Here is a 26,352-nt window from a genome sequence, read left to right on the forward strand (position 1 = left end):
TGCTGAAGATTAGATGGGTAGATCACATAACTAGTCGGGAGGTATTGAATAGAATTGGGGAGAAGAGGAGTTTGTGGCACAACTTGACTAGAGGAGGGATTGGTTGGTACGACGTTCTGAGACATCGAGGGATCACCAATTTCGTATTGGAGGGCAGCGTGGAGGGTAAAAATCGTAGAGGGAGAGCAAGAGAAGAATACACTAAGCAGATTCAGAAGAAAGTAGGCTGCAGTAGGTACTGGGAGATGAAGAAGCTTGCACAGGATAGAGTAGCATGGAGAGCTGCGTCACATCAGTCTCAGGACTGAAGACCACAACAACAACAACAACAACAACAACAACAACAACCTGTAAATACCATATTAGTGCAATAAATGCTCAAAATGATGTCCGTCAACCTCAGTGCATTTGGAAATACATGTAACGACATTCCTCTCAATAGCGAGTAGTTCGCCTTCTGTAATGTACAGACATGTATTGACAATGCGCTGACGCATGTTGTCTGGCGTTGTCGGTGGATCACGATAGCAAATAACCTTCAACTTTCCGCACAGAAAGAAATCCGGGGACGTCAGATAAGGTGAACGTGCGGACCATGCTACGACGACCAATCCACCTGTCATGAAATATGCTATTCAATACCGCTTCAACCGCACGCGAGCAATGTGTCGGACATCCATCATGTTCGAAGTACATCGCCATTCTGTCATGCAGTGAAACATCTTGTAGTAACATCGGTAGAAAATTACGTAGGAAATCAGCATACATTGCAGCATTTAAATGCCATAGATACAATAGGGGCCAATTATCCTTCCTCCCATAATGACGCGCCATACACTAACCCGATAAGGTCGCTGATGTTCCACGTGTCGCAGCGATCGTGGATTTTCCGTTGCCCAATAGCTCATATTATGCCGGTTTACGTTACCGCTGTTGGTAAATGACGCTTCGTCGCTAAATAGAACGCGTGCAAAAAATCTGTCATCGTCCCGTAATTTCTCTTGTGCGCATTGTCAGAACTGTACACGACGTTCAAATTCGACGTCATGCAATTCCTGGTGCAGAGAAATATGGTACTGGTGCAATCGATGTTGATGTAGGATTCTCAACACCGACGTTTTTGAGATCCCCGATTCTCGTGCTATTGTACTTGGGCATCATCAGGTCGTGGTTGACGTTTCACACGTGGCTGAACATTTTCTGTTTCCTTAAATAACGTAACTATCCGGCGAACGGTCCGGACATTTGGATGATGTCGTCCAGGATAGCGAGCAGCATTCATAGCACACGCCCATTGGGCATTTTTATCACAATAGCCATACATCAACACGATATCGACCTTTCCCGCAATTGGTAAACGGTCCATTTTAACACGGGTAATGTATCACGAAGCAAATGTTGCGTGATACCACGTACTTATACGTTTGTGACTATTGCAGCGTCATCTATCACAAAGCGAAAAAAGTGGTCCAACTAAAACATTCATATTTCTTTACGTACTACAAGAATATGTAACAAAAAATGGGGGTTTCTACTTAAAAATCGCAGTTGATATCGGTTTGACCTATGGCAGCGCCATCTAGCGGGCCAACCATAGCGCCATCACTTTCCCCCTTATAGTTAGACGAGTTTTGTTCTTTGTAGTTTTTTCGTTTGACGCTTATTTCGTGAGATATTTGGCGCTGTCACGGTCAGTGAACCACCCTGTATATACGCAGACTGAAGCGACAAATGAAAGTTTGTATGAGGGCTGTGATTCGAACGTGGGTCTCCTGCCCAGTAGGCGGATGCGCTAACCACTACACCAGCCTCGTACAGGGGCTTTCTGCCACTGCGCGGACTATGCTAGCACGGCTCCTCCTCAGTGCAAAGTCCCATTCACTCCTCAACCCACTTGGTATCCCCACTAAACTCGAAGAGCATTGCAGAGGCTTTCCAACTATACTGGAATTGCTCCACAGCATCGAACGAAAAGGGGGACCCTGATTGAAACAAGGGCATGGGCGATTTAATAAAATAAAACTATATGGTTCCAGAGGCATTTTCAAGTATCAGCCTTCTATGAGGTACAAATCCCAGCCTTGTTACAAATTGTCATTCACCAGTTCAGTCGTCATATATAAATTATTTATTTATTTTTACTTTTGTAACCTGCCATTTAGATGCTAATGTAGATAATACTTCACAGCAACAAGTATTTTCGGCGTATAACTTTCTATGGTTGCGTAAACTACACTTTTAGGTATCTGGGTACAATTATTACAACTAACACTTTCTGCTATATCTCAAGCAAGCAGCTTTCGAAAACAGAGATAGAGAAATAGAAAAAAAAAGAGAGCGAGAAAGAGTGTAGTGTATATCTTTCTATTGTTAGAGGTATAACACTTCAATATGTCTGTTTACAATTGTTCCTGTTGTCAGAACCAAATTTTTACTGTACCCAAAATAAGCATATATTTAGAGAGAGACAGACAGAGAGAGACAGACTGACCGACAGATAGAATAAAGACAGGGAGGTAGGGTCAGGATGAGAGAGAAAGAGAGGGAGAGAAAAGGCGGATAGAATAATTTACTAATATCAAAATTATATGTCAAAGCCATACATTTTATCTTCTCCTTGTCTTCGTCTTAGTGTTCATTTACACGGTATACTTCCTGTCGTCTGTTCACCCTTTCGTTCTCAGTCGGTCAATGAACATTTATCGGCATCGTTCTTTGAAACTAAACACGAGTTCCTACTTTTATGTAAATTATACACACTCACTCCTAGAATGTCGTTCTTCGTTACTGGTGTCCTCTTCATTACACTTGTATACTGCATCTTCATAAATACACTCCTGGAAATGGAAAAAAGAACACATTGACACCGGTGTGTCAGACCCACCATACTTGCTACGGACACTGCGAGAGGGCAGTACAAGCAATGATCACACGCACGGCACAGCAGACACACCAGGAACCGCGGTGTTGGCCGTCGAGTGGCGCTAGCTGCTCAGCATTTGTGCACCGCCGCCGTCAGTGTCAGCCAGTTTGCCGTGGAATACGGAGCTCCATCGCAGTCTTTAAGACTGGTAGCATGCCGCGACAGCGTGGACGTGAACCATATGTGCAGTTGACGGACTGAGCGAGGGCGCATAGTGGGCATGCGGGAGGCCGGGTGGACGTACCGCCGAATTGCTCAACACGTGGGGCGTGAGGTCTCCACAGTACATCGATGTTGTCGCCAGTGGTCGGCGGAAGGTGCACGTGCCCGTCGACCTGGGACCGGACCGCAGCGACGCACGGATGCACGCCAAGACCGTAGGATCCTACGCAGTGCCGTAGGGGACCGCACCGCCACTTCCCAGCAAATTAGGGACACTGTTGCTCCTGGGGTATCGGCGAGGACCATTCGCAACCGTCTCCATGAAGCTGGGCTGCGGACCCGCACACCGTTAGGCCGTCTTCCGCTCACGCCCCAACATCGTGCAGCCCGCCTCCAGTGGTGTCGCGACAGGCGTGAATGGAGGGACGAATGGAGACGTGTCGTCTTCAGCGATGAGAGTCGCTTCTGCCTTGGTGCCAATGATGGTCGTATGCGTGTTTGGCGCCGTGCAGGTGAGCGCCACAATCAGGACTGCATACGACCGAGGCACACAGGGCCCACACCCGGCGTCATGGTGTGGGGAGCGATCTCCTACACTGGCCGTACACCTCTGGTGATCGTCGAGGGGACACTGAATAGTGCACGGTACATCCAAACCGTCATCGAACCCATCGTTCTACCATTCCTAGACCGGCAAGGGAACTTGCTGTTCCAACAGGACAATGCACGTCCGGATGTATCCCGTGCCACCCAACGTGCTCTAGAAGGTGTAAGTCAACTATCCTGGCCAGCAAGATCTCCGGATCTGTCCCCCATTGAGCATGTTTGGGACTGGATGAAGCGTCGTCTCACGCGGTCTGCACGTCCAGCACGAACGCTGGTCCAACTGAGGCGCCAGGTGGAAATGGCATGGCAAGCCGTTCCACAGGACTACATCCAGCATCTCTACGATCGTCTCCATGGGAGAATAGCAGCCTGCATTGCTGCGAAAGGTGGATATACACTGTACTAGTGGCGACATTGTGCATGCTCTGTTGCCTGTGTCTATGTGCCTGTGGTTCTGTCAGTGTGATCATGTGATGTATCTGACCCCAGGAATGTGTCAATAAAGTTTCCCCTTCCTGGGACAATGAATTCACGGTGTTCTTATTTCAATTTCCAGGAGTGTATCTACAACACAAGAATGAAAATTCTTGTGTTGTTTCAGGTTAAACCAGTGAAGAGGGATCCTGGTGATCTGTAATCAGTGTGATTGGAGACAATTTAAGCCCCGCTTCTCCCAAATGCAGATTCAGAATCGTAATCACTACACTACCTTTAGAAACACAGCATTTTACTGAAGCACCCTGTGTCTCTGTATACTGGATGAGAAAATGTCTGAAAGCATTAAGACTCAAATATTGTCTCAGTCAAGTGAATCAAAAATCCATATTTGGTAGAAGAGCGTGACAGTGACAACAAGCGAGGCAGTATGGCATAAAAAGATAATACACGCAAACCAATGGGTAAGCTTTTTTTGCACTGGGGTATTTTTGGCACGGTGTGCTGATTTGCTGTAGTTCAACTACATCACAGTGACATTTTTCACAAACGTGGGCAACTGCATCTGGTTTGAGCAGACCTAAAAATTTCCAAGAGTAATTTCAATATGGGGAACTTTGTTCTTGATCGTTTGGACAGACGTTCCAAGCCATGCAAACGATCATTTCGGAACTCCTGAGTCCTGATTTCAGTATGTTAAATAAGTTTAGAGAGGAGCGCTGGCTACAGAGCACAAGAGAGAACAAACGTAGGCCGCGAGTTCGCAGCACAGATTATAAAACTGTTTTGGCTGTTTCTGTGTCTAAATGGGACCAAAGTATTTCCAGTACAGAATGCGCAAAAGGGGCGCTATTTAACCGAACGCGCTCTGGTATGCTATTTAGAGCGGTCAAGGTACCTGAGCAGGTGGCTGCGGCCATGCTTATCCAGCCGTGGGGGTCCAGATAAGTAGCTGCCTGGCTCCACTGGAGAAGAGGAGCGTATCTCTTAGCCAGACACTGAGGTGTAATTTTCTCAGAAGCGTACTTAGAAACATTTAATGCACACCATACACCGTGAAAAACTAGGTTATCTTATTTCTCAATGATCACATCCTTAGTTAATATTAAAGTGTGCAGATTACTCATTTCTTTAAGTTAGCAACAGAATATTAATGTTAATGTAATGTACAGGGTGGTTACAATTAAACTTTCACTACTTGAGCCAACGTAGGCGGAAAACTATTTATTGTACAGGTACCCAGATTCAAACTGTGCGCTGTACCATTTGCGTTATTAATGGTGCTAGTGTTATGACTTACCGTTGGGCGCCGCACCGGTATGCCAACCAAAGGAGGAACTCGGGCGCAACGACCTAGGACATGCAGTGTGAACGGCACAAACTACTATGATCTGCTTCACCAACATGTGACTCTTGCTCTAGAGGAAAGACTATGTACTCAGTTCTTCTGATGCACGATGAATCTCCACCGCACATTGCTCGTGGGGTCATTCGGTCACTCCATACCGCATTTGAGGAAAACCGAATCATTGACAGATCTTTGTAAAACGCGTGACCACCAAGATCACCAGACAGGAACCCTTGATATTTCTGGCTGTGGGGACATCTGAAGGACAGGGTTCAGTAAGACACTAACACACATTGGGAGTTGAAGATGAGCGTGGCGATGGCCGCAGGTAACATCCCACCTGAGACACGCCTAATATCGTGTATGGACGATAGGGTGGAGATCTCTCCTGAATAGCAGGTTGAAAGGCATCCCGGATATGCTCAATATTGTTCATGTCTGTGGAGTCTAGTGGCCAGCGGAAGTGTAACTCACAAGAGTGTTCCTGTAGCCACTCTGTAGCATTTCTGGACGTGTGGGATGTCGTATTGTCCCGCTTTAATTACCAAAGTCCGTCGGAATGCACAGTGGACATGAATGGATGCATGTGATCAGACAGGATGGTTACGTACGTGTCACCTGTCAGAATCATATCTATATGTATTAGGAGACCCATGTCACTCCGACTTCACACGCCCCACACCATTACAGAGCCTCCACCAGCTTGAACAGTCCCCTGCTGACATTCAGGGTCCTTGGATTCATGAGACTGTCTCCATACCCGTACACGTTCATCCGCTAGATACAATTTGAAACGAGACTCGATGTTTCCAGTCATCAACAGTCCAACATCGGTGTTGACGGGCCCAGGCGAGGCGTAAAGCTTTATGTCGTGCAGTTGGCCGGCCGGAGTGACCGAGCGGTTATAGGCGCTACAGTCTGGAACCGCTAGACCGCAACGGTAGCAGGTTCGAATCCTGCCTCGGGCATGGAAGTGTGTGATGTCCTTAGGTTAGTTAGGTTTAAGTAGTTCTAAGTTCTAGGGGACTGATGACCTCAGCAGTTTCCCATAGTGCTCAGAGCCATTTGAACCATTTTTTTGTCGTGCAGTTAGCGAGGGTACACGAGTGGGCCTTCGGCTCCGAAAGCCCATATCGATTACGTTCCGTTCAATAGTTCGCACGCTGACACTGGTTATAGGCCCAGCATTGAAATGTGCAGCAGTTTGCGGAAGGATTGCACTTCTGTCACGTTAAACGATTCTATTCAGTTGTCGTTGGTCCCGTTCTAGCAGGGCCTTTTTCCTCCCGCAGCGATGTCGCAGATTTGATGTTTTACCGGATTCCTGATATTCACAGTATACTGATGAAATGGTCGTTCTGGAAAATCCCCACTTCATCGCTACCTCGGAGCTGCTGTGTCCCGTCGTTCGTGAGCCGACTATAACACCACGTTCAAACTCACTTAAATCTTGATAACCTGTCATTGTAGCGGCAGTTATGGATCTAACAACTGTGCCAGACACTTGTCTTGTAAAGGCGTTACCGACAGCAGCAACGTATTCTGCCTGTTTACATATCTCTGTATTTGAATACGCATGAATATACCAGTTTCTTTGTGCGCTTCAGTGTAGATGATCGTCACACTGAGCAATCTTTTTAACCTGGACAGTCAAGATGATAAGCAATAAATAAATGTTACTCTCTCACGAGAAAAGTAAAATACGTTTCTTTTAATGCTTTATTCGTTATATCTCTTCTGCGTGTCCTTGCAAATGTTTCCACAAAAATTTATCATCCTACGATCACTCCTTTCTCAAGGGTGAACTCTCAAGTAGCAGAAGTGTAATTATGATCCCCTGTATTATGACATGTATTTCATTTAGATATATGATGTTTGACATATTTTGGATACGTGTTTGAAGGTGATTTGTCATGAAATTTTTATATTACTGATGGACGATTGGTTCAAAAGCATTATCATTAATTGTAATGTAATGCATCATTACAAGGACGGAGCAGCATAGTAAGAAGAGACAGTACCATCAACGAACGGGAAGCAAACTAGCGAAGAAGTGGAGGCAAGCATAGTAAGCTGGAAATTCATGTCGAAATTCAGGAAGAGGAGAACGCTAGGAACATGATGTTTGGACTCGAATGAGTGAGGAGCTCTGTCTTGCGGGCGTGAGATTATTAAATTTGTGCTTAATTTGCTGTCTTGGCGGCAAGTGGCCTCGTAGTACGAGGTTAGAAATTAGATTATTACACGATTCCATTTTACATTGTGACTCTGAATTATTTATAAGAATGCGATGTGCGTGTTCTTTCGGACATGTCTGAATGAACAGACACCACGGATTAATCTAACTGATTCGCCTCGATGGGCAATGATTCTGCTGCAGTGCGGATGCGCAATTACTTAAGGCCTCCTGTAGGAATCACAAAGTTGCGAGCATGAAGGACATGGACAGAGACTACGGATAAATGGCGCTAGGAGGGAATTTGGGTCGGGTGTGACGCGTGGCGAGATAGTCTGCGCAATTACGATAAACATTATGTCCGGGTGGCGCAGCGGTTAATGTAACTGCCTATTGAGCAAGAGATATCCGGACACTTTTTTACTTGTCGCCGCTGATTCCCAATAAAGTCCAAGTGTAACTGACATCAAAAGTTACTTTCCTTTCCTTTCTTCCCCCGCCACCTTCAATGAACATAATTAGAATTATTCCGAGTGTGAAACTGTAGAGGAACTTTTTAATTTTAATAGAGATGTGCGTTGATATGCATTGTAGACTTAGCAGTTTGATCAATTATTCAAGAATTGCGAGGAACCCTTTGAGTCGGCTCTAGTGAATTTGCCGCGAGCCTATATAAATAATGGCCGCTCCGGTCATGCAGTATATGTCGCCGATTGCTGCTTACACCGAGAACGTCTCCACGCCAGCTGTCGACCCAGTGCGAATCATCCAGCCTCATCTACAACTAGCGGCTGCCTCCACTGGCAGTCCGTCATTAGGCCACAAGTGGCCCATCGGGACCATCCGACCGATGTGTCATCCTCAGCTGAGGATGCGGATAGGAGGAGCGTGTGGTCAGCACACCGGTCTCCCAGTCGTTACGATGGTTTTCCTTGACCGGAGCCGCCACTATTCGGTCGAGTAGCTCCTCAATTGCAATGTCAGGGCTGGGTGCACCCCAAAAAACGGCAACAGCGCATGGCGGCCCGGATGGTCACCCATCAAAGTGCCGGCCACTCCCGACAGCGCTTAACTTCGGTGACCCGACGGGAACCGTTGTATCCACTGCGGCAAGGCCATTGCCGTGCCTCCACTAGCCCATGCTCTATTCGCTGCGCCTATTCCTGAACCAGCAGCTGGCTGACATCAGCTGAGTGTTGGGCAACTCCAAGACCTCTCTGGTCCTTTGGTTCGCAGATGGCACTGAGGTGCCTCCAGCATTGCGCCCACTGCAAGCTGCTAGCTGGTTACTACTTTGACACCCAATGGCGAGGCCAGTCTGCCACCGAGACTGCTGTCGCTGCTAGCTCGATGTCTGCCAGCCACACGGAACCACGCGCCACCGAGCCACGGACATATCTCCTTTGCTGCTGCCACTTTTCTAGCCCAGGTCTTTGTGCTGGTTGCCGCCTCTCGCTGCCTTATGTAAAGCTAGACAGGAGTGTTTAATAATACTAGACTGCTGTAGGGGTTAACATGAGAGCTGACGAGTCTCTTGAGAATGACCACCAATATTGTGAACCAGGATTTTAGATAACAGAAGGCCGGTTGGGCCTGCTGGATACCCAGTTGGCTGTGGCGAGGCTCTTCCTCACGTTTCCCACATTTAGATAGTGGTATTACAGGAATCCATCCACCATTCAATTAGTTAGCCCTAACTAATTGGCTTACGCCAAGTACGTAAGGAATTGCCAGCTATGTTAGAGTTGACAGACTGCCTAGTGGCTTCTGTCTCGGGTTCTTCGGCCGACGTTCATCTAATGATCTTACTGACGTTTCGCCAGCACGAGTGGCTGGCATTGTCAAAGTTCCGCTCTGGAGCACATCGGTTCCATTTTCCCGCAAGACATCACAAAGCTCTTCCATGCATGTCTCACCACAAGCTATTTCACGTGGAATAGCGATTTCTACGAACAGCTGGAAGGCGTCGCCATGGATAGTCCTCTCAGTCCAGTGGTGGCTTCTTCATGGAACAATTCGAAGCACAGGCACTGGACTTGGCGACTTGCAAACCTAAGGTGTGGTACAGGTACGTCGATGATACTTTCGTTGTGTAGAGCCATGGTGAAGAACAGCTCGGTGACTTCCTAAGACACTTGAACAGCCTCCATGCCAACATAAAATTTACCATGGAAGTAGAAATGGACAAAAAACTGCCATTTCTAGATGTGCTCGTCAAAAGGGATGGTGAAAACCTGGGGCACAGCCTGTATCGAAAATCGACACACAAGGACCGATACCTGCACAAACTATCAAACTACCACCCGAGACAGAAAAGATGCGTGATTAATACGCTCGGAACGCGAGCAGTACGAATATGTGAGCCGCAGCACCTCAGACGCGAAATGCAACACCTGGAAATTGTTCTGAGGAGCAATGGGTACTCCACAAGTTACCAGAATGAGATTTTCACTCTGCAGCGGAGTGTGCGCTGATATGAAACTTCCTGGCAGATTAAAACTGTGTGCCCGACCGAGACTCGAACTCGGGACCTTTGCCTTTCGCGGCAAGTGCTCTACCAACTGAGCTACCGAAGCACGACTCACGTCCGGTACTTACAGCTTTACTTCTGCCAGTATCCGTCTCCTACCTTCCAAACTTTACAGAAGCTCTTCTGCGAACCTTGCAGAACTAGCACTCCTGAAAGAAAGGATACTGCGGAGACATGGCTTAGCCACAGCCTGGGGGATGTTTCCAGAATGAGATTTTCACTCTGCAGCGGAGTGTGCGCTGATATGAAACTTCCTGGCAGATTAAAACTGTGTGCCCGACCGAGACTCGAACTCGGGACCTTTGCCTTTCGCGGGCAAGTGCTCTACCAACTGAGCTACCGAAGCACGACTCACGTCCGGTACTTACAGCTTTACTTCTGCCAGTATCCGTCTCCTACCTTCCAAACTTTACAGAAGCTCTTCTGCGAACCTTGCAGAACTAGCACTCCTGAAAGAAAGGATACTGCGGAGACATGGCTTAGCCACAGCCTGGGGGATGTTTCCAGAATGAGATTTTCACTCTGCAGCGGAGTGTGCGCTGATATGAAACTTCCTGGCAGATTAAAACTGTGTGCCCGACCGAGACTCGAACTCGGGACCTTTGCCTTTCGCGGGCAAGTGCTCTACCAACTGAGCTACCGAAGCTCGACTCACGTCCGGTACTTACAGCTTTACTTCTGCCAGTATCCGTCTCCTACCTTCCAAACTTTACAGAAGCTCTTCTGCGAACCTTGCAGAACTAGCACTCCTGAAAGAAAGGATACTGCGGAGACATGGCTTAGCCACAGCCTGGGGGATGTTTCCAGAATGAGATTTTCACTCTGCAGCGGAGTGTGCGCTGATATGAAACTTCCTGGCAGTCGTGCTTCGGTAGCTCAGTTGGTAGAGCACTTGCCCGCGAAAGGCAAAGGTCCCGAGTTCGAGTATCGGTCGGGCACACAGTTTTAATCTGCCAGGAAGTTTCATATCAGCGCACACTCCGCTGCAGAGTGAAAATCTCATTCTGGCAACATCCCCCAGGCTGTGGCTAAGCCATGTCTCCGCAGTATCCTTTCTTTCAGGAGTGCTAGTTCTGCAAGGTTCGCAGAAGAGCTTCTGTAAAGTTTGGAAGGTAGGAGACGGATACTGGCAGAAGTAAAGCTGTAAGTACCGGACGTGAGTCGTGCTTCGGTAGCTCAGTTGGTAGAGCACTTGCCCGCGAAAGGCAAAGGTCCCGAGTTCGAGTCTCGGTCGGGCACACAGTTTTAATCTGCCAGGAAGTTTCATATCAGCGCACACTCCGCTGCAGAGTGAAAATCTCATTCTGGAAACATCCCCCAGGCTGTGGCTAAGCCATGTCTCCGCAGTATCCTTTCTTTCAGGAGTGCTAGTTCTGCAAGGTTCGCAGAAGAGCTTCTGTAAAGTTTGGAAGGTAGGAGACGGATACTGGCAGAAGTAAAGCTGTAAGTACCGGACGTGAGTCGTGCTTCGGTAGCTCAGTTGGTAGAGCACTTGCCCGCGAAAGGCAAAGGTCCCGAGTTCGAGTCTCGGTCGGGCACACAGTTTTAATCTGCCAGGAAGTTTCACTCCACAAGTTATATTAGAAATGTAACAGAGCCAAACACTCGGCGAAGTAAGGAATCAGAAAAGGACTTTCTGCCATACATTTCTAGAGTGACGAACAGAATCGGCCGTATATTGCGCAAACACGGCGTAAAGACGATTTCCAAACCGACAAGGAAGATCAAAGAGTGTCTTAGATCGGCAAAGGAGAAAAGGGGCCCACTTGCAATGTCGGCAATGTACCGTATACCATGCACGTGCGGAAAAGTTTATGTCGGAATGACTGGACTATCAATCAACACCAGGATCAAAGAGGATAAGCGACATTGCAGGTTGGGGCAGGTGGAGAAATCGGCCGTGGCAGAGCACTCACTGAATGAGACCGACAACGTAATAAAATTCGCAGACACGGAAGTTCTGGCTGTAGAGAAGGACTATCACACGCGCTTGTTCAGAGAAGCTGTAGAAATATAAAAACACGCGAACAGTTTCAACAAGGAAGAGGAAAGGTAAACGGATCCTGGCTTCCCGCATTGCAGCGAACGACCGTCGCAGGTAGCAAGAGGAGAACCGCACCGGAAATGACCGTGGAGAAGCCCTCGGACGTTGGCGCGCCAGGTACATATAGTCTGCGGCCGCGAGCTCGGCTCCAGTTCACCACAGGCAATGGAGGGTGAAGCTCTGACAATGCCGACCACTCGTGCTGGCGAAACGTCAGTAAAATCATTAGATGAACGTCGGCCGAAGAACCCGAGACAGAAGCCAATAGGCAATTTGTCAACAAGTGGCCACGAAAGCCTTAACAATTTTGTATCTTAGAGTTCGTTGTAGTGTTGGAGCAGAAAACCCTATCGTTGTTATATCACATCGTATCCGCGCGTGTAACCACCGACTGCATTCGTACGCATGTGGTGACCTAGGGGAGACGAATATATAGAGCTGCAGGGTAGCACAATAGCAATAAACGAAACGGTTCAATGTGTGACATTTCAGGGCAACCTTTTCGCCTACCAACAACGGTAACAGGGGCTACAATTATGAATCTGACATATCTGCTACTGTACTTACCTGACAAACCTGCTAAAAATCCGACCTTTCTGAACAATACCATGGATCCATGTGTACTCCGTTCTCTGGATAAGTTTATAACAGTGCTGGAGGGGCGGATTAGTGTAGAGCAAATGTTTCTTCAATACAGCAGTGCCGCAGCAGGTACCAGCACAAAATCATAGTGATAGGTGTCTCCACTTCAAGTACCATCTTGCTTCTGATTCTGGTCTCTACAGCCTCCAACTATTTACGGCGGAAAACTGCTCACTTTCCTGAACTTCCTGTCTACCATGTACTGATCGAGTGGTATGATGTATCATGCAACACGAGAGAAAGTAGCGTGACTTGACGTGACGGTGCTAGAGAGAGAGACAAAGATATTCTTCATTACTCTGTGGCGATTAGCGCTCAGATAATTATTCTTAGTGTAGGAAGTCTTTGTTCTTGTTAAGAAGTAGTTCATTAGGAGTTTTCATTCTTGTGAAGTAGAAATCGACGCCACTGCGAGATTTTGAAGGAAATTGTCTTATATATCTGTATATAAGCCAGTGAACAGATAGTTCATGTTACGAGAATAATTTCATTGACACAAAAGCCAGTAAAACATTGTTCATTTAAAGAAGGTACGTATTTATTTGACAATTGACGTATACTTCAATTATGATCTATTAATGAATACCAGCTCGAAGAACATTTCCAACGGGAGCTTTCAGCTCCAATTAAATAGTTTGATGCTTTCTTCGGAAAAGGAGTAATTTCACGGATCATTTAAATCCCCACATGTTGAACATTTTTAAGAACTGAAAGCAAATCTGATTTCTATGCAACAGAGCCCAGACCAATATTTCTCCGCAACTTTGATTAACCTGCTGGCGTACAGGGGCCACGGTTTCATGAGGTTGTCTAAATACCTGTACATGTCCATCCGCTCGATACAATTTGAAACGAGACTCGTCCGACCAGGCAACATGTTTGCGGTCAACAGTCCAATGTCGGCGTTGACGGGCCCTGGCGAAGCATAAAGCTTTGTGGCGTGCAGTCATCAAGGTTACACGAGTGGGCCTTCGGCTACGAAAGCCCTTATCGATGATGTTTCGTTGAATGGTTCGCACGCTGACACTTGTTGATGGCCCAGCATTGAAATCTGCTGTAATTTGCCGAAGGGCTGCACTTCTGCCATCTTTACTACATAGCATGGGACCGCAGTCGTCGTTGGTCCCGTTCTTTCAGGATCCTTTTCCTCCAGCAGCGATGTTGCAGATTTGATGTTTTACCGGATTCCTGATATTCGCAGTACACTGATGAAATGGTCGCACGGAAAATCCCCACTTTGTCGCTACCTCGGAGCTGCTGTGTCCCATCGCTCGTGAGCCGACTATAACACAACGTTCAAACTGAGTTAAATCTTGATATTCGCAGTAACTGATGAAATGGTCGCAGGGGAAAATCCCCACTTCGTCGCTACCTCGGAGCTGCTGTGTCCCATCGCTCGTGAGCAGACTATAACACCACGTTCAAACTGAGTTAAATCTTGATAACCTGCAGCAGTAACCGATTTAACAACTGCGCCACATACTTGTCTTATATACGCGTTGCCGACCGCAGCGCCGTATTCTGCCTGTTCACATATCTCTGTATTTGAATACGCATGCCTATATCAGTTTCTTTGGCGCTTCAGTGTATTTTCTCCCAGTAAAGTCTCAAGACGATTGCACCGTTAAAGAGAACACTGGGAAGCTCTTGAGGTGCGCTGCTATGATTCTGTTCCACCGCCATGCCAGTTAGAGTACTGCTGCGGTCATCGTGATCGAGACCAATAGCGATGGACCAGAGTGAGTAACTGAGAGGAATCCCTGTTCAGTGTAACAAGCGATAACTGGCACCTTCTGGTGCAGAGAGCACAAGGAGGCTTCACCGGGATGAAAATGTTCTGGAAGCTAACAGCTATGAGCATGGTGGACTATAGTTTGAGAGTGTAGGACTCAAGTGAAATAAGGACAGCAGTATTCACTCATCACATGTACAGGGAAGTTTTTCATAATCTGGCACGTGTGATTATTTGTAATGTCATTAAATTTTTCTCAGAAGAGGCAAATGGGGAAGCGAGAATCTCATTAGAAACTGTGATTGAAAGGACCACAGGATTTGCTAGCTAATCCAATCGTTCAATAAAGATAATGCAATAATGGAGGAGTAAACAGAAATATAAGTACTTTCCAAAGTACGAGCAATACGTTGTTGCATATAATCGTGTGTAGCTGACATGTCCTTTTAGATAGCATCTTTCGGCTTTCTCCACAGAGAAAATGTCTACAGGCGTCAAATCTGGGCAACAGGCCTACCAGGTACAGGTCATCTGCATCCTGTCCAACGATTTGGAAACAATTCGTGAAGATACGCTGTAGTACCTCGTGCACTATGGGCTGGACAGCCATCATATTGATACCACAGTTTCCTCCTACTTTGCAGAGCATCTATGGAAGACGGCCTGTTTGGAGGGTGTAATACTTGTGCACGTTCAGTGTTCCGTCTGTGAAAAACGTGCCTGTGAGCTGATGGTTCACTATCCCACACCACACTTTTACACTACACGGACGCTGACGTTCCACCTGATGAAGGCAACGGGTGTTGTCAACAAACTAGTAGGGTATGTTTCGGCGGTATACCTGGCCATGACTGGTAAATGTGGCCTTTCGTCACTGAACAAGATACATATCCTGTCTTAATGTCCATGTAGAGACGTTAACACGATTCCCATAACTGTTTCCATGCAGCTCTTGATGGAGAGAGATGTGATAGGGGTAGAACCTATGCCGATGGACTATGCATAGGTCACTTACCTGACTCATGCCGCGTCCTCGTGCGATTGTGCGGGAGCTAGCGTGTGGATCAACTGCAACAGCAGCAAAAACATTAATTTCTCCACTTCTGTTGTCCTTGCTTCCTTCTGTTAAGTTGTCTAATTGTTACACTACCGCTTTCACGTAACTGGTTGAAGAGATTGGTAAATAACACTCGTCAACAGTGAAAATGTAATTGGGATGAAATCAATGGTTGTTAACTGTATCGACCACGCTGACAACGAAAACGACGATGGAAAACTCGAATTAGCTCTCGTTTCTAAGCTAAAGGGTGGGGGGATGCCTTTAATTGTAATTATATTTCATTAGCATCCCATAAAGTCTTTGAAATCCCACTGCTGGTAGAGTGATGAAGTTTCAGGCAACAACAGCTGTGGGGGAGGACCATCAAACCACTGTTACTCTCGTATTAAAACTTCATTAACACATGGTATTTCCAACAATAAGAACTCTTCCTTGACATGCCCTAACATACTATCGGCCATGCGACCAGTGCCTCGCAGAGACGGACTGCCTGTTTCTGTCCCATCTGTTCACGATAGTGACGAAGCCGGTAGTGAAACTAATGCTGCATCATCACCTTCAAAACCCAGTTCTTCGAAAGATCCTCATTTTGTGTATAATGGTGGCTGTACAGATTCACAAAAGAACACAGAGTGAATGTAATGAGCTGTGGGAGGTCTGGAGTTGCCGGAAGGTAAAACTTAACTGTTGGAGTAAGGACTCCAACATGGAATTGTCTTGATAAGGTGGTAAATGTGACTGCGTTCCGTAACCGCCATATACCATTCCATCCATTCTTCGAAAGTGAAAGTCACTTGGAATTTTTTTATGTACAGGGACTAATGGTAGCTTGGACATTGACTATAAAAGTGATCAGTGAAGGTTGTTGGGTCGACTCTTCCAAAGTAAGTCTCAAGTGTATGTACTGCATAACGGCAACGTGTTACTATCGATTCCGATTTGGCATGCACCTTACACGAAAGAAATATGTGATAGCATGAAACAATTGTTATTGCGATTGAGCTATCGTAAGCCTAAATGGCAGATTTCCGGGAAATTGAAAGTCACGGGCATATTGAAAGGAGTATACTGGGGCGCACTTATATGTGCTATTAGAATAAGATAAGAATATTAATAAATTAAAATGAAACTAGTATACTACAAACGATGAAAGTCTGTGATAGGCTCGATAATACGGATTGCTGACTGCGCGCAACCTCAGAGCCAAAGATCTGTGGTCTGCCATTATTATAGTGTTGGAGCAAGAGAGCGCTGGGCGCACATTTGTAGGTAGCTGTCTGTGAGAGAAAGGCGATGGAGTAGGCAGTCTTTGTGGTGTGCTGTGTGAAGTCACCAAATGTTAAATTAATGTAGATATGTCTATATTGTTGAACATGGAAGCAGAAGTCTTCATGCAACCAAGGTAAACATGTTAAATGCTTGTGATTTCTGTTTTTGCCAGCGCGTTAGTATAGATGAGTTGGCTGATAATTTGTAATTGTTGAGTAACCCCAAAATGTACGTAAACCGTTTTGATAAAAATGTTAGATATTTCATTTTTGTAATGTTTCTAAGATTTGTTACCAGAGCTACATTTAATTTGATGATTTGCGTTTATGTTGGTTTTATGAAGTTAGAGAATACTTTCTGCTTAAATCTCATTGTATGTGAATCAATTGTGAGTAATGTCACTTCAATTGTCAGATGTTTTTGAAAAGCCAAACTTAACTTGCAATAGAATTTTGCAAAAAAACTGAGTGTTAGTAATTCACCATAATCAGTACTGCCTCCCTGCCCAGGTCATATGTTTTTAAAGAAGTTGGATTTTGTTACATGTTCTCGTTTATCAGCCAGATGAATTTCATGTACATTTCAAGTATTATGGCCAGCATTACAGACTGCTGAACCTGTAGCTAGCATATTCATATTTTTTCATGACACCAGAATTTACCACGTTACTCCGCTGCTGCTTTAGAGGTAAGACAATTTAATTTATTTGCTATGTGCACAGGGACCAAAGTTATCAGTTTTGAACAGGGCCACCTGATTCGGTGCCTAACGGACTGTATGTATTTTGCTTTGACTGTATTTCTTTATTGGTGTTTGGGAGTTACATTGCCCAATCAATTCATGTAAAGGTTTGCTAGCAATAACACAGAATAAGCACACTACTTGCACTTACAACACGCACACGATACTACGAGTTCAGCACCGATTCCACAGTTCAGACATTCATTCAGCGTAATCGTAAAGCATTAATCATCAACAAAAGAACGTTACAATATTACTTGGCCTACAACACGGCTACACCAAATTCTGTTGATTCCTGTGCGTCTGGGATAGCCGCGCCAAAGTACTTCATTACAAAAAGAAAAATTGGCCTAAACGTCGATCACTTGAACTAGGCTTGAACTGCGGTCTCACAGTGTAATGCTCGACGCAGTTGAATGCAGGAACATAATTCTGCCTGCTCTTCATACGAAATTGGGACTAATGAGAAACGTCGTTAAGGCCATGGTCGAAACAGGAGAAGTATTTCTCTATTTGAGCGAGCAATTTACACGTCTTAGAAGGCGAAAATGAAAGAGGGTATTTTGTGGATACCCAGATACGCAGACTCTACAAAGATGAGCATTTCCACACCATCTTGGCAAGTGATGAAAAGCTATCTAGAGATACCTTTGTTCAACTGTTGACAAACTTTCTACGAAATAAGAGGGCAGAAAACTATAAGGATCTTGTAGCAAATCTTCTGCACTGGTACAAAAAAGTGGGGTGCAACAAGTCCTTAAAGTTACATTTCCAGGATTCCCACTTGGACTTCTTTCTTGACAGTTACGGCGCTGTAACCGACGAGCACGGAGAACGCTTCTACTGCAAATTTCTGACATGGAAATGAGATACCAGGGAAAGTGGAGTGCATCACTGTTAGCCAATTACCACTGGACACTATTCAGGGAATCACAAAAAACACAAGGCAACGCGATTGCGCCCTCAGTGACCAAGGTAACACCGTGGTAAATAGCTGCATGCATAAGCTTTATATGGGCAGTAATGTAAAGTTATTATAACTTACATTTTCATTAACATTTTCGTTATCAGCACATCTGAAAACATAAAGATTAGCTTCTTTCATGCCAGTTACAGAAAAAATGTAAAATTTTATTGGCTAGTGTAATTGCCGGTACGGTTTACGTCTGTTGGGATATCTTGCCACATACACCGTACATGAACAAACAGCGTTCTTAAATCCGATCGTCCACTCACTACCTACTGCTTGGACTGGCACACACTAACTGACTGCAAGTTGCAAGGAACACACACGCCCAAAGTAAGTAAACAAAACAACATCGTACCTAACAACTACGCTGGTTGAATGTCACAAACAAGTGTCGGTGTAGAAATTTTTCAGAATACGATATCTCATAGACGACTCGCACTACAGTCCCGCAGCAAACACTACTGACATTCTAATTTACTCTGCTTTTAGTCTCTTAATGTCAATTGGCATAGTTTCATTTAAAAAATGATGTTTGCACAAAAATACTTTTTATAAGTATCATTACAATCTTTTTTTAACCGCTTACTACCAACACACTCAGTGAAAACCGAACATCAATAGAATTTTGCATTTCCACAATAGCTGCAGTTCAAGATTTAGGTGATTCACCCTGGGTACAGGGTAACATTTATAAAGTCGACAAATTGCAGGGAGAGGTTACTCAACGGAAATGGGAGAAAAAAGGTCTTAAAAACCATGTGGCCGACCGCGTTGGCCGAACGGTTCTAGGCGCTTCACTGCTACGGTCGCAGGTTCGAATCCTGCCTCGGGCGTGGATGTGTGTGATGTCCTTAGGTTACTTAGGTTTAAGTAGTTCTAAGTTCCAGGGGACTGATGACCTCAGATGTTAAGTTCCATAGCGCTCAGAGCCATTTGAACATTTGAACCACGAGTCGGAAATGCATCGTTGCCACGGTAGGTGGCACTGACGAATGACAGTTCCTCTGAGCACATGCCGTGTATTCCTTGTTGTTTGCAGGCTTTGTGATTGACACAGCGTACTATAAGCAGCTGAATGGTCCGGGATTCGTGTTGGGAACAAGCCGAGTGTACGGCCAAGAAAATGGAAAGGGTCGAGAGGCAGCACGGCTTTACCAAAACAAGTACCCTCGCAGATACCAACCACACCACACAACATTTCAAGCCCCTTTTTTGGCCTTTATGGGGTCATGGGTCCTGTGAGACAGACGAAAGTGCAGAGAGGCGGCGAACTGTGCGTACATCAGAGCTGGAGGACCAGATTCTACAGGACAGTGAGACGAACCCCAGTACAACTTCTAGGCAAGTGGCCCGCCAACATGCTGTAAGCCAAAGTACGATTACGTGTATTCTGCATGTCAACCACTTCTATCCCAGTCACCTGCAACGAATGCAAGCACTATCAGCAGCAGAATTCCCTCTACAGGAAAGATTTTGTCGATGGTTTTGCTCCAGGTTCATCACAATTAGGGGATTTCTGTCATCAGTCCTCTTCACCGATGAAGCAACCTTTACAAGAACTAGCATCATCAGTCAGCATAATAGACACCTTTGGGGTACAGACAATCCTTGGGAATAGTTGAAACGTCTCATCGGCATCGGTTCAGTGTCAGTGTGTGGGCAGGAATTCTTGGCGAAAACATAAACTACTGGCCATTAAAATTGCTACACCACGAAGATGATGTGCTACAGACGCGAAATTTGACCGACAGGAAGACGATACTGTGATATGCAAATGATTAGCTTTTCAGAGCATTCACACAAGGTGGGTACCGGTGGCTACACCTACAACGTGCTGACATGAGGAACGTTTCCAACAGATTTGTCATACACAAACAGCAGCTGACCGGCGTTGCCTGGTGAAACTTTGTTGTGATGCCTCGTGTAAGGAGGAGAAATGCGTACCATCATGTTTCTGACTTTGATAAAAGTCGGATTGTTGCCTATCGCGATTGTGGTTTATCGTATGGCGACATTGCTGCTCGCGTTGGTCGAGGTCCAATGACTTTTAGCAGAATAAGGAATCGGTGGGTCCAGGAGGGTAATACGGAACGCCGTGCTGGATCCCAACGGCCTCCTATCATTAGCAGTCGAGATGACAGGCATCTTATCCGCGTGGCTGTAACAGATCGTGCAGCCACGTCCCGATCCCTGAGTCAGCAGATGGGGACGTTTGCTAGACGACAACCAACTGCACTAACAGTTCGACGACGTTTGCAGCATCATGGACTATCAGCTCGGAGACCATGGCTACGGTTACACTAGACGCTGCATCACAGACAGGAGCGCCTGAGATGGTGTACACAACGACGAACCTGGGTAGACGAATGGCAAGACGTCATTTTTTCGTTTACAGCATCATGATGGTCGCATCCGTGCTTGGTTACACTTCTCGGTCACCTCTTGTTCGCATTGACGGCACTTTGAACAGTGGACGTTACATTTCAGATGTGTTACGACACGTGGCTCTACCCTTCATTCGATCCCTGCGAAACCCTACATTTCAGCAGGATAATGCACGACCGCATGTTGCAGGTCCTGTACGGGTCTTTCTGGATACAGAAAATGCTCGACTGCTGCCATGGCAAGCACATTCTCCAGATACCTCACCAATTCAGCACGTCTGGTCAATGGTGGCCGAGCAACTGGCTCGTCACAAGACGCCAGTCACTACTCTTGGTGAAATGTGGTATTGTGTTCAAGCTACATGTGCAGCTGTACCTGTACACGCCATCCAAGCTCAGTTTGACTCGATGACCAGGCCGTTTTTGCGGCCAGAGGTGGTTGTTCTGGGTACTGATCTCTCAGGATCTATGCACCCACATTGCGTGAAAATGTAATCACATGTCAGTTATAGTATAATATATTTGTCCAATGAATACCAGTTTCATCTGCATTTCTTGTTGGTGTAGCAATTTTAATTACCAGTAGTGTATTTTCAGTCAGTGATCGGTTTAACTGGACCAGAGGATCCAGTCTATTCCACGTAATCACGGCGCACATCATTATAGAGCCACCACCATCTTGCACCGTGCATTGTTGACAACTTGCGTGCATGGCTTCGTGGGGTCTGCAGCACACTCGAATCCTACCAACAGCTCTCGCCCAATGAAATCGATACTCACCTGACCAGGTCACGGTTTTGCAATTGTCTAGGTTCCAACCGATACGGTAACGACCCCAGGAGAGGCGCTGCACGCGACGTCGTTTTCTTAGGGAAGGCACTCGTGTCGGTCGTCCGTTGCCGTAGCCCACTAACGCCAGATTTCGCCGCACTGTCCTAACGGGTACGTTCGTCGTATATCCCGCATTAATTTCTGTGGCTATTTCACACGGTGTTGCTTGTCTGTTAGCACTGACAATTCTACCGAAATGCCGCTACTCTCGGTCGTTAAGTGAAGGCCGTGTGCCACTTCATTGTCCCTGATGAGAGGTACAGGTAACGCGTCATATTTAGTATTCTCAGCACGCTCTTGACACTGTGGATCTCGGAATATTGAATTCCCTAACGATTTCCGGAATGGAATGTGCCATGCGTCTAGCTCCAAGTACCAACCTGCGTTCAAAGTCTGCTACTAATCGTGGTGCGGCCGTTATCATTTCGGAAATCTTTTCACGTGAATAACCTGAGTACAAATGACAACTCCGCCAATGCACTGCCCATTTATACATTTTGTATGCGATACCACCGCCATCAGTACATGTGCATATCGCTATCCCATGACTTTTGATCCTCAGTGTATATTGCAGTCATGTTATCGTTGTTTGGGAAATGTCTCCGGAATCATCCCACCAGGGTCTTGGAGCGGCCTTCTGCAGCTCAATAAGGGCTGTACGATGAAGTGGCAGAGAAAAGATTGCAAACACTATTTCGGCTCTGTTCAGTAATGGCCAGCGTCCGCTATAACACGCATAAACAAGAAATATCAAAAAGATTGACAATGGCGGACAGTGCCAAATGAAGTGGTATACAAACAAATAGATCCTATTATAGATGACCGAGCAAGTTGGCGCAGTGGCTAGCATACTGGACTCGCATTCGGGAGGACGACGGTTCAATCCCGCGTCCGGCCGTCCTGATTTATGTTTTCCGTGATTTCCCTAAATCGCTCTAGGCAAATGCCGGGATGGTTCCTTTGAAATGGAACGGCCGACTTCCGTCCCCGTCCTCCCCTAATCCTATGAGACCGATGACCTCGCTGTTTGGTCTCCTATCCCAACCTATTACAGATGTTATGAAGAAAAGGATCTCTTTTTCTTCTTTCCTTTTTTTTTTTTTTTTTTTTTTTTTTGACACATTATGAGAAAACCAGTAACTAGATTACCAAGAAAAAATATAAACATTGTACATTAGGTGACATGTAGGAGGGTTAATGGAAAACAGGATCAAATGGCTCTGAGCACTATGGTACTTAACATCTACGGTCATCAGTCCCCTCCTTAAACCTAACTAATCTAAGGACATCACACAACACTCAGTCATCACGAGGCACAGAAAATCCCTGACCCCGCCGGGAATAATGGTAATCAGGGAGGATATGAAAGAGCTACAATAAGCTCTGAACGATTTGCAAAACAAAATAGAAATTTTAAAGAAACTGAAGAACATAAATATAAGACTTAACACAAAAATAAACAAACTAGATCGGAACGAATGAAAAGGCACTGAGCAGTTCGGAAAGAAAATTTTTGGAAGATGATCGGAAAACCTTTGACTGAAGTGGTCCAGTGAGTCCGGAAAAGCAGCAGCAGCAACAGCAGCAGCAGCAGCAGAAGAAGAAGGAGAAAGAGAAAATACCTCCTCCGCGCCTCTTAATAGATTCATGACCCTGTATCTGAGTTTCTCCATTTTTTCCCATATGGCGACTATTCGGACCTCGTCCAAACAGAATTCGAAAACAGATATATGAATTCTGTATGGACGAGGTCTGAATAGTCGCCATATGGAAAAAATGGAGAAAATCAGATGTAGTTCAAGGGGAAGTTCAGAGTTACACACACACACTATACATATTGAGTGCAACTCTGAACTTCCCCTTGAACTTCGCCTTTCACACTCATATTGCTAGACTGGAGATCGTTACTAGTTACACCTCGAGATATTTCAGAAAACATCTATAGCGCGAGAGCGGTTCTGTTGTTTCTCGCAGCTTGGATAGGTACGTCCCTCTCGCAGCGTCCATCACTTTAACGAACACGAACGGCGCGTCAGTGATGGGAGCGGGTCGACGACGCCGAGAACACATCTACCCGATCGATCTGCTGTTTGTCCTTGCTTCGTCCATCTCAGTCGTGATGTGGCGCGCGAAACAGCTGTTGCCTTACTTCCAGATGGTTTGCAAATTCGGAACCTTTCGAAACTCCGAGAGTCTTAAAAAAGTTGAAGCCTGACGTGCCGAGTAAAGTTCCACCGATCTGTTCCGAGTGGATTGCATCTAGAACGAATGCAAACTCTACTGTTTATGATCAGTTATACATTTAAAACTCACTGCGTTGCTATAACTTCCTTCGTTTCAGATGGAATAACACACAACTTCCACATATGTTTATGATCGAGACCGTTTCGCAGATGGTATTTATGTACAGAAACAGATGTCTCGAACCAACACTATCTGTGACATGTGGGATGGATAAAGGACTTCAGGGAGGATATGAAGCAGCTGTTGTTGTGCACTTAACAACGTGGCACAGCGCAGTGTGACATTCATTTTCAGCTATTTACGTACTGCAAAAATGCAGAAAACCCTTCTTAATTTTGTCCAATGATCAAATTATTAATGCTGGATCTAATCCCATCTCAAATTCTAGTATACATGCCTTCTGAAATTTACAATTTTGCCGTTCAGATAAAGAGTTCTTCTAAAATATGTAGAGTATGAATAATGCACTTAGTGGACGATATTGACTTGTGAAATAGGCTGCATAGTGACATAGTTCTCAAGTCCTCGCAGGTAAAAGATAACATACTTTTAGTGCAATAGGGCAAATTTTTGGGTTCATCATCAGAAAAATTTTAAGGAAACAGTCCTACTGGATGGGTATTTTTGTAACTGGGCGTTGGCACTAGACAATAATTTATGAAGCAAGCTAGTAGTAAAGAGTCATTCGCCGCTTATCTGACGATCAATACAGCACTCGTAAAGTGCGTCGTACTAAAAGTGCATTATTAAAGATAAGGTTTCGCAAGTATAGACGGTAAGTGGGATACATTTGAATTCTGCTGTACACTGATCTATGTTAAAGTGCCGATGAACATTGCTCTATTACGGCCGTACTACTGTCATTTTCTTTGGACAGACTATGAGCCAAGTGGAAGCCGCCAGGGAGTACTAGTACAAATTAATTATTTTAGAATTCCAATATTTGCAAAAATAGTGAACGTGACGTTCCTGATTTAGACTCCGTGTGAGTTCGTTCAGAAGCGTTGCGCTCGCACTGCTGGTAGTATGGCCAAGGTTCGATACGTATAAAACAAGTTCGATGGCTACAATTACAGGCGCAAAGCGGCGACAAAGCTAAGGCGGTAGGTAGCTTGTGAGCGACGTCCAGCGACTTACTGAGAGCGGCGGGTGAATCAGGAGCAACAGTTGACCGATCGCGACCGTAGCGGCGTGCGCCTCGACGTCGGCGTCGCAGAGGGTCGGCCGGCGATCTGCACACGCGGCGTCAGAGGCGACGGCCGGGCGAAGCGCCTCCGTCTCCCCCCCACCCCCTCTCCCCCCACACCCCGACACTTTGCCTCCCCTCTCCTCCCCTCACCCCACTTCCCCTATCTGCCATCGTGGCGCCTATCTCGTTACGGTGCGTCGTTCCTCAAACAGCCACACCACACTACACTGCAGGACAGCCCGACAAGGATTTCGCAGAATGTTCCCACAGCCATATTCGATGGGCAGAGCAGACTTTATTACGACCGCGGCAGATAAAATAACGAAGCGGTGCTCACACACTCTCGGCCTTTCGTGGCACAATCTTCGCCTGTTATGCTCTGTGAGCACGTAAATGACTGATAGGACAAAAGTCAGAGCTGCATGCCCAAAATTACCTTTGAATTGCAAATATAGTTCAAACACGATACAGGAACATCGCTAAAACGAAATTAAGAGGCTTGTAAATTTTATATAAAACCGAAAAACTAAAGCCGGAGAAATTACTGAATTTTCTCATTTTCAGAAGACAGAAGCAGCGATCTGTTTTACTTGCTAAAAATGTTCCAAAGCCGAGACCGCATAAATATTTCTTTATTTAAAACAACCGCTTACGGCAGACCTTGCTGTCTTCTTCAGCTCTTAATCTTTCTGTTATGAAACATGTTCGTTTTAAGTTGGACCTCTCGCCAAGTTGTCACATGGATAAAAAGCCAGCCGTTTAAGGTGCATTTTCAATGTTTACAGTAAGTCCAGCTTACATAAACAGATGTGCTAGTGTGTACTGTGTTTTTGTGACGTAACATTCATCTGTGAGCGACATGGCCATCTGCACGAGGTCCTTTATGTTTTTAAATATTTTAGTTGTGACTAACCTTTTGTAATGCTGTTTCTTATCAACATGGCAACGTGGCGTGAGGTCCAACTTAAATGAACACGTTTCGTAACAAACAGATTTTTTACGACCTGAAAATGACAACAAAGTCCGTCGAAACATGTTGTTTTAAATAGAGGCATATTTATGCGAT

At 45.7% G+C, this 26,352-nt stretch overlaps 1 protein-coding gene across 2 annotated transcripts in view; it reads right to left on the minus strand.

Annotated features, from left to right (window-relative positions):
• The window catches only part of LOC126336516 (synaptotagmin-15-like), a 229,670-nt gene extending 204,333 nt beyond the window's left edge, over positions 1–25,337 (minus strand). Inside the window, exon 1 of one of the 2 annotated variants that reach the window (XM_050000297.1) lies at positions 25,235–25,337. The gene's annotated coding sequence lies outside the window, so the exon portion shown is untranslated. The remainder of the gene's footprint in view (positions 1–25,234) is intronic. The other variant, XM_050000298.1, reaches the window with a different exon arrangement.
• Between the last annotated feature and the right edge of the window lie 1,015 nt (positions 25,338–26,352).

This window comes from Schistocerca gregaria, chromosome 2, assembly GCF_023897955.1.
Source record: "Schistocerca gregaria isolate iqSchGreg1 chromosome 2, iqSchGreg1.2, whole genome shotgun sequence".
Lineage (NCBI taxonomy): Eukaryota > Metazoa > Arthropoda > Insecta > Orthoptera > Acrididae > Schistocerca > Schistocerca gregaria.